Consider the following 9,301-nt stretch of genomic DNA (forward strand, 5'->3'; position numbering starts at 1 on the left):
GAAGTGTCACTAAGTAGTTGCCATCCAAGGTCCAAGGAGTGGCCAATGAGACGTGAACCTCCTTTAGAGAGGGTTTGTACCTGATTGGTTGGCCTTTCCTTGAGGCACTGACCTGCTGCCTTCCCCATCCCCATGGCTCCTTATCTTCCCACTCTGGCTATGTCTCTGTGCCCCAGTGGTACCAAGTGCAGTCATCAATACAGTTGAGTTTGTAGGGTGTTAGGAAGAAATGTGTCAGAAAAAGTGCAGGGACTGGAGAGTCTCTCTGGACCCAGACTTTTTTATGCATTGTCCCCAAGGGTTTTATGTCCTCTCAGTGACTGTCTGGCCAAGAGCCAGATCCTATGCTCATTGGATCTCAGTGAGACCTTTGCATCCACCCATTCCCTCTCTCTGTGACTCATCCATAGTCATCTCCCTGGATCTGCTTGCTCTCTGAGTCCATGCTGCAGAGGAAACCATCCTCAAATTGTCCCTTGACTTCTTCTTCCAGCTTGGCCAGTCTCTCACTCCATCCTACCTGTTCATTTTTCCCTATGGAGTCAGAAAATGCCCCATGCATTAGAGATTAAAAGAAAATTGGGCTCAGAAAGAGTGGTCTTCGTAAGATCAAATGGAGTTGGCAATTGGTAAAACCTCTAATCCAGGGTTTATAATTCCAGGCTGCCTCCCAGGGATTCCTGATGTCCAAGAGTCCCCAAAGAGATAAGATAGACATGGGGCCTAAGGATTGTCTGACACTGCCACCTTCAAAGCCCTACCCAGTGCACCTGGCCTGAGGTTTCCATGGTGACAGTAAATAAAATTTACCTGTTGCCTCTTCCATTACTGCCATGTCTCCTCTCATCTTAGTCCATGATGAATGTTCAAATATTATCAACAGAATTGAGGAATTGAACCCAAAGGTGATGGCCCAGACCCAGGGAGTGGCATCATTGGAGTCAGAACAGGGTCTGGAGGGCACCTGGGTGGCTTAGTCATTAAGCATCTGACTTTGGCTCAGGTCATGATCTCATGGTTTTTGAGTTCGAGTCCCACATTGGGTGAGCTCGAGCCCTGCTTTGGGTGAACATGAGCCCCACTAAGGGGGAGGCCCACTTCTCTGTCTCTGCCCTCCTGGGGTTCTCTGCCCCTTGCTCACTTACACCCTCTCTTTCTAAAAAAAAAAAAAAAAAAAAAAGAGGCTGGAGGCTTGGAGATTCTTGAGTTCAGGGTCTTCAAACCTTGGGAGTTGAGTATCAGTGCCCAGGGGAATGGGGGTTTGGGGGCCAAGTTTATACTGGGAAACAAAAATATAGGCATGATTTTAAGAATGATGTTTATGTGGTCCCAGCACACAGAGCTCAAACTAGCTGGATTGAAGACTGGGTGCTAGAAGGTTGTCCAAGAACAAGGCAGACATGTGGATCAGTGTGGGATCTCCCGGCACTGGAGGCCCAAACATTGCAGCAGGGACAGTGTGAAGGGGACTCAAGCATAAGGGAAGGGTAGGAAAAGGTGATTTCTATAAATGTGCAAGATCCAAATGACAAATTCACATTTTAAGAAACAGTTCTGCACGTTGCACAAAGGGCTTGCTCTTCCTCCTGCACAGGCTGCTCTTACCCTGACCTACTGTCCTTTGACCTTTTCCTATTTTTAAAAAAACCTTCAGCTATCTTTTCGTCTCCTTCCTTACTTCTGATATTTCTTCTATAGTCTCTTGTATCTCTACATTTGCCTCTTGCTTTAAGAGACGACTGCTTTATTACCTTTACTAACTGCTGTATTAATAAATCATATCAATCAGACAATTCTTGATCATACTTTTCATTTGCTTTATGGCAGCCTTTTGTTTTGTTTTGGATGATCTTCCTGTCCTTTTTCTTTTTCTGGTCTCATCTTGGACTCAATTTTGTGCTGATCCTTTGTAGGGAATTCAGATTTGAATGAGTTGAGTTTACTTGTACTCAATTTTTGTCAAAATTTTGTGTGGGATCACCTGATGTGGGACTCAAAATGACAAACTGTGAGATCACAAACTACGCGTCCAACTCTCAGCTTAATAAACCACTGAACGCAAACTAGTGCAGCCACTCTAGAAACAGTGGAGTTCCTCAAAAAATTAAAAATAGAACTACCCTTTGATCCAGCAATTGTACTACATATTCATCCAAGGGGTACAGGTGTGCTGTTTCAAAGGGGCACAAGCACCCCAATGTTTATAGCAGCACTATCAACAATAGCCAAAGTATGGAAAGAGCCCAAATGTCCACCAATGGATAAAGGGATAAAGATGTGATATATATATATCACTATTATATATATGTATATATATATATATTTATATTTACATATATACACACATATATATAATGCTTGGCAATCAAAAAGAAAAAATCTTGCCATTTGCAACTATGTGGGTGGAACTAGAGGGTATTATGCTAAGTGAAATTAATCAGAGAAAGACATATATATGACTTCACTCATATGAGGACTTTAAGATATAAAAAAACAGGGAGGGGGACAAAACAGACTTTAAAAAGATTTTTTTTATAGTTTATTTTTGAGACAGAGACAGAGCATGAGTGGGGGAGGGGCAGAGAGGGAGGGAAACACAGAATCCAAAACAGGCGCCAGGCTCTGAGTTGTCAGCACAGAGCCTGTTGCGGGGCTTGAATCCATGAACTGTGAGATCGTGACGTGAGCCGAAGTCAGATGCTTAACCAGCTGAGCCACCCAGGCACCCCAAGACTCTTAAATATAGAGAGCAAACAGAAGGTTACTGGAGGGGTTGTGGGAGGGGGGATGGGCTAAATGGGTAAGGGACATTAAGGAATCTACTCCTGAAATAATTGTACTATTCTAACTTGGATGTAAATTAAAATAAACCACCTTTATATGGAGGTCCTTTGTGTGCCCCCAAACATTATCTCCCTCCCTCACATCCAAGGTAACCACTACCCTGAATTTTACTAGTCCCGTGCTTTTCTTTATAATTCTACATCTTTGGCATATTTGCAGAATTCATTAACTGCATTTGCATGTCCTGGACATTATATAAAAATGATTTTTGTCTGTCTTTTGTAGCTATTGCTCACCAATCCCAAATCTCAGTGGGATGCCACAGTAGACATTTTGCAGGTATGTGCTGGGGTCAGTGGCACTCAGCTGGGCTTGGGTGCAGGATCCAGGCTGTGTCCACATCTGATCCACATGTCTCTGAGCTGTTTGAACCTAGAGCTCCTTGAGGCGTGCAAAAGAAGCGCAAGGGAACAAGACCAAGCATGCAAGCTCATTTTGGATTTTAGTTTGCATCACGTCTGCTAATCCGTGGCCAAAGCAAGACCTATTGTTTAGCCCAAAGTCAAACGTCAGAATTATGTTGTAGAATTATCCCATGTTGGAATATGTAGCTGTAGTTTGTTTTTATTGCTGGATCATTTTATTGTCCACACTATTTTTCCATTGTTCTCCTAATAAACATTTAAGTGGTTTGCAGATTTTACTAATGAAGATAATACTATTGTGAACAATCTGGCAAATGTGTCCTGGAGCAGATGTTGCAAGAATTGCTGTGGATTTTGTAACTAGTAGAATTATCCAAAATTTTGCAGCAAGGTGGGAAGATTTTGTGACATTAAGTCAAAGGTCATTTTGGTGTTTTGTTGACTGGGGCTAAGGTAACTCCCTAATGTTAAAGGTTAACTCAGAAAACACTGATTAGGTGTGTTGATTAATTAGTAAAGGAGGTAACATCACAAGTTATAGTTTTAGGGGCGCTTGGGTGGCTCAGTAGGTTAGGTGTCCAACTCTTGGTTTCGGCTCAGTTCACAATCTCATGGTTAGTGAGTTCAAGCCCCACATCGGGCTCTGCACTGACTGCATGGAGCCTGCTTGGGATGCTCTCTCTCTGCCCCTCCCCACTCATGCTGTCTCATACTAAAAGAGCTTCTTTCTTATTATAAATGCCTGGAGCCCCTGGGGCTCAGGCCCCACCTGCCTGCTCTTTTAGGAGGATCCCATCAGCAAGAAAGTCTTCTAGTGCTTCCTAAAACCCTAGTGGATGTTCCCTCGGCTGGACCTAACTTTGGGACATAAGGAACCTCTGGGCTCTTTCAGCCATGTTTCCTTCTGCGGTCCCCAATCTCTGCACTTGAAACCCTGTGGCTGACCACCTCCTATGGGAACATAATTGACTGTGTGGCTGCAGGTCTCCACATACCCCCACCCCGGGGCGGGCGGGGTGGGGGGGGGCATTTGCACTGAAGGAGCCTTTGTGTCTACTCTCCCCCTTACTTTGTTGCTCTTGTTTCAAAGACTCCCCAAAGGCTCTGCCTGAATTGAAGTCTAGGGCACTCCCACCCTCTGGGGATGAGACCTGCTAGCCTTTTGTAGCTCTCTGGTTCTTTTTACACAGGTATGTCCTCTCTTACTTTAAAATTAATTTCCCTAGCAAAAATAGGTTTATTTGTGGATAGCAGAGAATTGCAATCCAGGACCTGTAAGCTATGGCAAAACCACAGGCAAGTTCAACAAAGGAGAGAGTTGTTTTGAATGAAAGTCCATTGGAGGAGTTCAGGGTGATGCTGGTTTCTCGTTGGCTGAGTTGCGGGGCATTTGGTTTCTTATACAGCTTTCAAGTACATCTTTTCCTGCTGGGGCCTGTAACTGATCATTCTTGTTGATGGTAATTCTCTTGGGGTTTGTAATTGACAAGTCTTCCTGTACTCAACTTTTCTGCTCTCGCTCCCCTTTCTGACCTCCCCAGGGGCGCCTGGGTGGCTCAATTGGTTAGGCGTCCGACTTCTGCTCCCGTCATTCGGCTATAGGTCATTCACCTACAGGGAATAAGGAAAAGGACAGCCACCCACCCTTTAGTCTACTGAGTTTCCATATGCAAACTTCAAAACATATTAGAACTCACATAAAACAGTGCAACATCTCTATTTCCACCAAACAAAATCCCTGGAACCAGGATAAGTAATCTTTGTCTGTTGGTTCTGTTGGTTCAGTGGAATAATGTCTATTCAGGTAGAATTCAATGGAATTTTGAAAATATTTTGAGAGAGTTCATGCAGTTGGAGGGGCAGAGAGGGAGAGAGAAGATCCCAAGCAGGCTCCACACTGTCAGCACAGAGCCCGATGTGGGATTCCATCCCATAAGCCATGAGATCATGACTTGAGCTGTGATCAAGAATCAGACGGACACTCAACTGACTGAGCCACCGAGGTGCCCCCAGTGGAATAATTTCTATGTCCCTTGATATTAACCTCTTGGAGATTAACCATCTAAATGAACAGAATTAAGTTGCTGGGACAAGGTGCAAACATTCTGCAGGTGGGTTGCTAGGTGTCAAAAGGAGCCATGCCCAATTCTTCTCTTTTACAGCCCAGTGTCCTGGCTATGGGGAGACAATACCATATAATGGTCTCTGATTCAAAGCATATACTGCATCAGGTAAAACAGAGCCCGTCATCTCCCAACTGATGCTGCAATAAAACCTAAGCCACTCTACCTTCCAGTTAGGCTACCCACTTCTGGGTGATGAAGCATGTGGCAAAAAGTTAGTTCCATGAGCATGAACTTACTGCTGAGCGTCATTGTGAAATGAGCTCCTTGATCAGACATAACAATGGGCCGATGCCATGACGGTGGAGAGGCATCCTACAAATCTGCAGATGGTGTTCTGGCAAGGAAGTCAAATCCATTGTCTTTCAGGGTCACCCCACAGAGCTGTAGCTGACTACTTTTGTGTCACAGCTTATTGTGCAAACCCAGTTATAAATCAGACCCAAATGTTTTTCTCAGTCGGGTGGTCATAAGGAACACATCATGAGGCCAGAGCCATGGATTAAAAGACAGAACCAACGCAGCAGGGGTTCATTTCAAAGGAGTCTGAGCCACCTGCTCAATTCAATCTACTCGTTTTCCCAACTTCCTCAAACTTGATCTCATCTATACCATTCCCATTTGATGATAAATGCTTCTGCACTTGCCCACCCTTACGGGTAGGTGTGTTCATGGTGAGGAGCTTAGGCCACAGGATTACATGATGTGCTAGAGTCAGGTGTTCATTATCTCAAGTTCCCATAGCAAGCCAGGAGTTGCTTTCAACAAAATAGTTATCTGCAGAAAGGGTATGGATTTTCTTAAAAATCTTAGAGATCAAGCCATCATTCTATCCAAGCTTGTGAGAGGCTTCAGACATCAATTATATTTACCATAAACTCTTTGTGAATATTATTGGATCTGCTGGATCATAAAGAACCAGTTACAGAGCAGCGTGTACTACAGCCTGAACTTACCGCAGAGCCTTCTCATTCTCTGATCCTACTTGACACTGGCAGGCTTGTCAATGTCTCTAGAGATGGGTCAAAAAACTACATGTGTGATTTGTGTTGCGTCAATCCAAAAAGGCCCACCAAGGGCTGTTCCTTTTGTTCTCGGTAAATGGTGCAAGATGCAGAGACTAGTGTCTTTCTTCCGAGGCTATCTCTGCCTACAATAGACTACTGAACCATCAGAAACATCACTCAGGTGACAAACTCCTAAATTTTCATGATCTGTGTCTTCCACTTCCTCAATGTGGTTCACACGTCCTACTAAAGGCATGTAAAATACTTGCTACTTCCCGCTCATCAAATCCAACCAGCATCATGTCAATATAGCAGACCAGTGTTACGTTTTGTGAAGTGTCAAGAAATCAGTATCTCTGTGGACTCTTTCATGGCAGAGAACAGAATAGGCCAAGCCCTGTAGCAATTCTGTGAAGGTTTACTGTTAGCACTGCTAGGTAAAACCAAACTTGCTCGTGGACCTTGCAAGTCGATATGAAGTAAAAGATATTAGCCTGGTCAGTAGCTGTGTATCAGGTCCCAGGGGCCATATGCATTTGCTCCAGTAAAGTTTTTATCTGAGCCTGCCATCACAGGTCCTTAACTGATTAACTTAGCGATAACCAGTCACTTTGTACAGTTCATCCAACTGTACAACCAGGCCAAACTGGTGAAGTACATGTTCAAGTCTTGGGCTGTGGCATTAATCTATACAATGCACTGAGTGATGCTAAGTTTGGCTACAGGTTTGCAGTTTTGCTTCTCAGTAGAGTGGGGTAGTTACAGGGCCTTTCCTTTGTCAAGCATGCACACAAAAAGGGCAGGACATGAGTGTTTGGCCAGTAAAGACACTAAAAGCCACCTCCAGGTTCAGCCAGTCTATTATGTGCATAGACAATGAAAGAATAGCTGAAAGTGCCAGCTCCCTGTCATCCTTGCACATACACAAGACCCAGAAATTAAAGGAGCCAGGGCGCCTGGCTGGCTCAGTCAGTTGATCATCTGACTTTGCCCTGGTCATGATTTCACATTTCATGAGTTCGAGCCACTCGTCCGGTGAGCTACATGAAACACATTCCCATACCAATAACCTCACCTGAGATTAGTCTTACTTGGGAAATGGACCCACTGACCATCTCAACAGGACTCTGATGTGAGAGGTCCAGAGGGAGTTAAACATGGCTGGCTGGGTGGCTATTGAAGTTCTGACCTTTATCTCATTTGACCCTCCCGACTGAGGCATGAGGTGTACACCGATGGCCAACCTTTGAGAGGTCATGGTGCTCCACCCTCTCCTGGCAATGAACCGTGATGAGGAGGGACCCTCGCCCAGAGGCCCCCGATGCTGCCCTGGGTCTCTGCACAGATGCCACTGCAGTCGGTTCTCTGATCACCACATTAGGAAAATGACAACGGCATGGAGAGGTTCTTACACCTGCCCAAAACACATGGCCAGCAGGTGGCCCAGCTCACCTTTGAACCCAGGCATCTGAAGGGCATGATCTGGTACATCCTGGTTCCTTGGACTCTCTCCCTCCCAGCTGTCTGCTCCCACTCTCTCCCTGGGCCTCACACAGGAGGAGAAGGACAAGGCTGAGGCACTGAGAATCCAAGAAATGACCCAGCAGGACCTTCAGGCGCCGGGTGCAAGTTCCATGTTTCTTTCTGGAGTCCAGGCTCTTTCCTGGCAGGCGTAGGGGCTAAGAGCAGGATGGAAGCAGAGTGGGGAGCCCTGCTGGGCACAAGGTCCCAGGGGAAGCCACAAGGCACACACAGTCTCCCCAGGATCAGCAGAGCCCTGTCCCGCCCTGGGTGGGACAGGGAGGAGGCATCGTGCACTCAGGGCCTCCCTCAGTGTGGAAAACAGAGCCTGGAACCTCAGGAGGGGCGGAGGTCACCCATGGGGCCTCCTCCTTCCATTCCATCTGCATCCAAACCAGTTGAACACCTGTGAATTGGCAGGAGAGAGTGAAAGGCCCGAGGGCATTATGATCCATACTGACTGTTGATTCTCTGGGTCTTGCCTGTGCTCCTCATGTCCTGATCAGAATGGGAGGCCCAGATGGACAGGGCAGGTGGGAGAGAGAGCAGATCTCACAGCCAGCCCTGGGCTTCCTCCTGTCCCCTGGCAGGGTGGCCAATGCCACCGCCTCAGGCAGGAGTCACATGGGTCCAGCCTCTGGGATTTGTACACCTGACAGTCCTTCTGGGAGTCTGACCCCTTGATGCCTGCAGCACAGTCCAGCAGCAGCTGGAACAGAACCAGCAAGGCCCAGCTGCTCAGTTCAGAGAACAACCTGCTGAGTGTTCTCTGTACGGTTCCTTCCCTGTTTCTCAGAATTTGTTTTTTCAAGCATATGAAGAATATATAAAATAATATCACCACCAACTGGTTAATGGAAGTATCATTTCAGGCCTTCCCCGTCCCGTGCAGACCCTCAGAGGAGGGGGCGGGGCCGCAGGAGCCTGGAGGGAGGTGCTGGGAACCTGCAGGGCCCTGGGAGTGTGTGGAGCCTGGGGACCACATCCTCCAGTCCTGTCTCTTCTTCTGAGCCTCTGCCCCACTGCAGGTGGTGGGTGTGTCTGGGTCTGGAGTGGCCATGGCCCCTGCAGTGGTGCTGAGCTGAGGGGTTTTGGGGGCGGGCACTAGTCCCTGTCTTCGTCCCGGGATGGTTCAGCGTGTCAGCCACTCCAATGGCCTCATCCTCCTCTGGGCTGCAGGGAGGAGGGCAGTTTGTGTCTGAATGTGGGTGTGTCTCAGTGTGTCTGTCTCCTGTGTGTCTGCATACTTCTGTCTGTGTTTGTGTGAACATGCTTAGCAAAACTTCCCCTGGAGCTGAATGCCCTGGGGATTCTTCTAATAATCAGACCAAGAACCTATCTTTGTGNCCACTTCTTACCAGGGGGGTGACCCTCCCATCCTCACTGGCTCCTCCATGCACAGCAGGTGTCTGCACGTCTTCAGGGCCCAGGGCAGGCGGTA

At 46.9% G+C, this 9,301-nt stretch overlaps 1 long non-coding RNA gene across 1 annotated transcript; it reads right to left on the reverse strand.

Moving 5' to 3' along the window:
* Positions 1–4,422: 4,422 nt before the first annotated feature.
* Positions 4,423–9,295, reverse strand: LOC144230743 (uncharacterized). The gene is made up of 2 exons (XR_013334860.1): positions 9,219–9,295; positions 4,423–4,820 (listed from the first exon to the last, which is right to left on the reverse strand). It is a non-coding gene; the product is annotated as an uncharacterized LOC144230743 (long non-coding RNA).
* Between the last annotated feature and the right edge of the window lie 6 nt (positions 9,296–9,301).

The sequence above is a fragment of the Crocuta crocuta genome, unplaced genomic scaffold (assembly GCF_008692635.1).
Source record: "Crocuta crocuta isolate KB4526 unplaced genomic scaffold, BGI_CrCroc_1.0 scaffold3292, whole genome shotgun sequence".
Classification (NCBI taxonomy): Eukaryota; Metazoa; Chordata; class Mammalia; order Carnivora; family Hyaenidae; genus Crocuta; species Crocuta crocuta.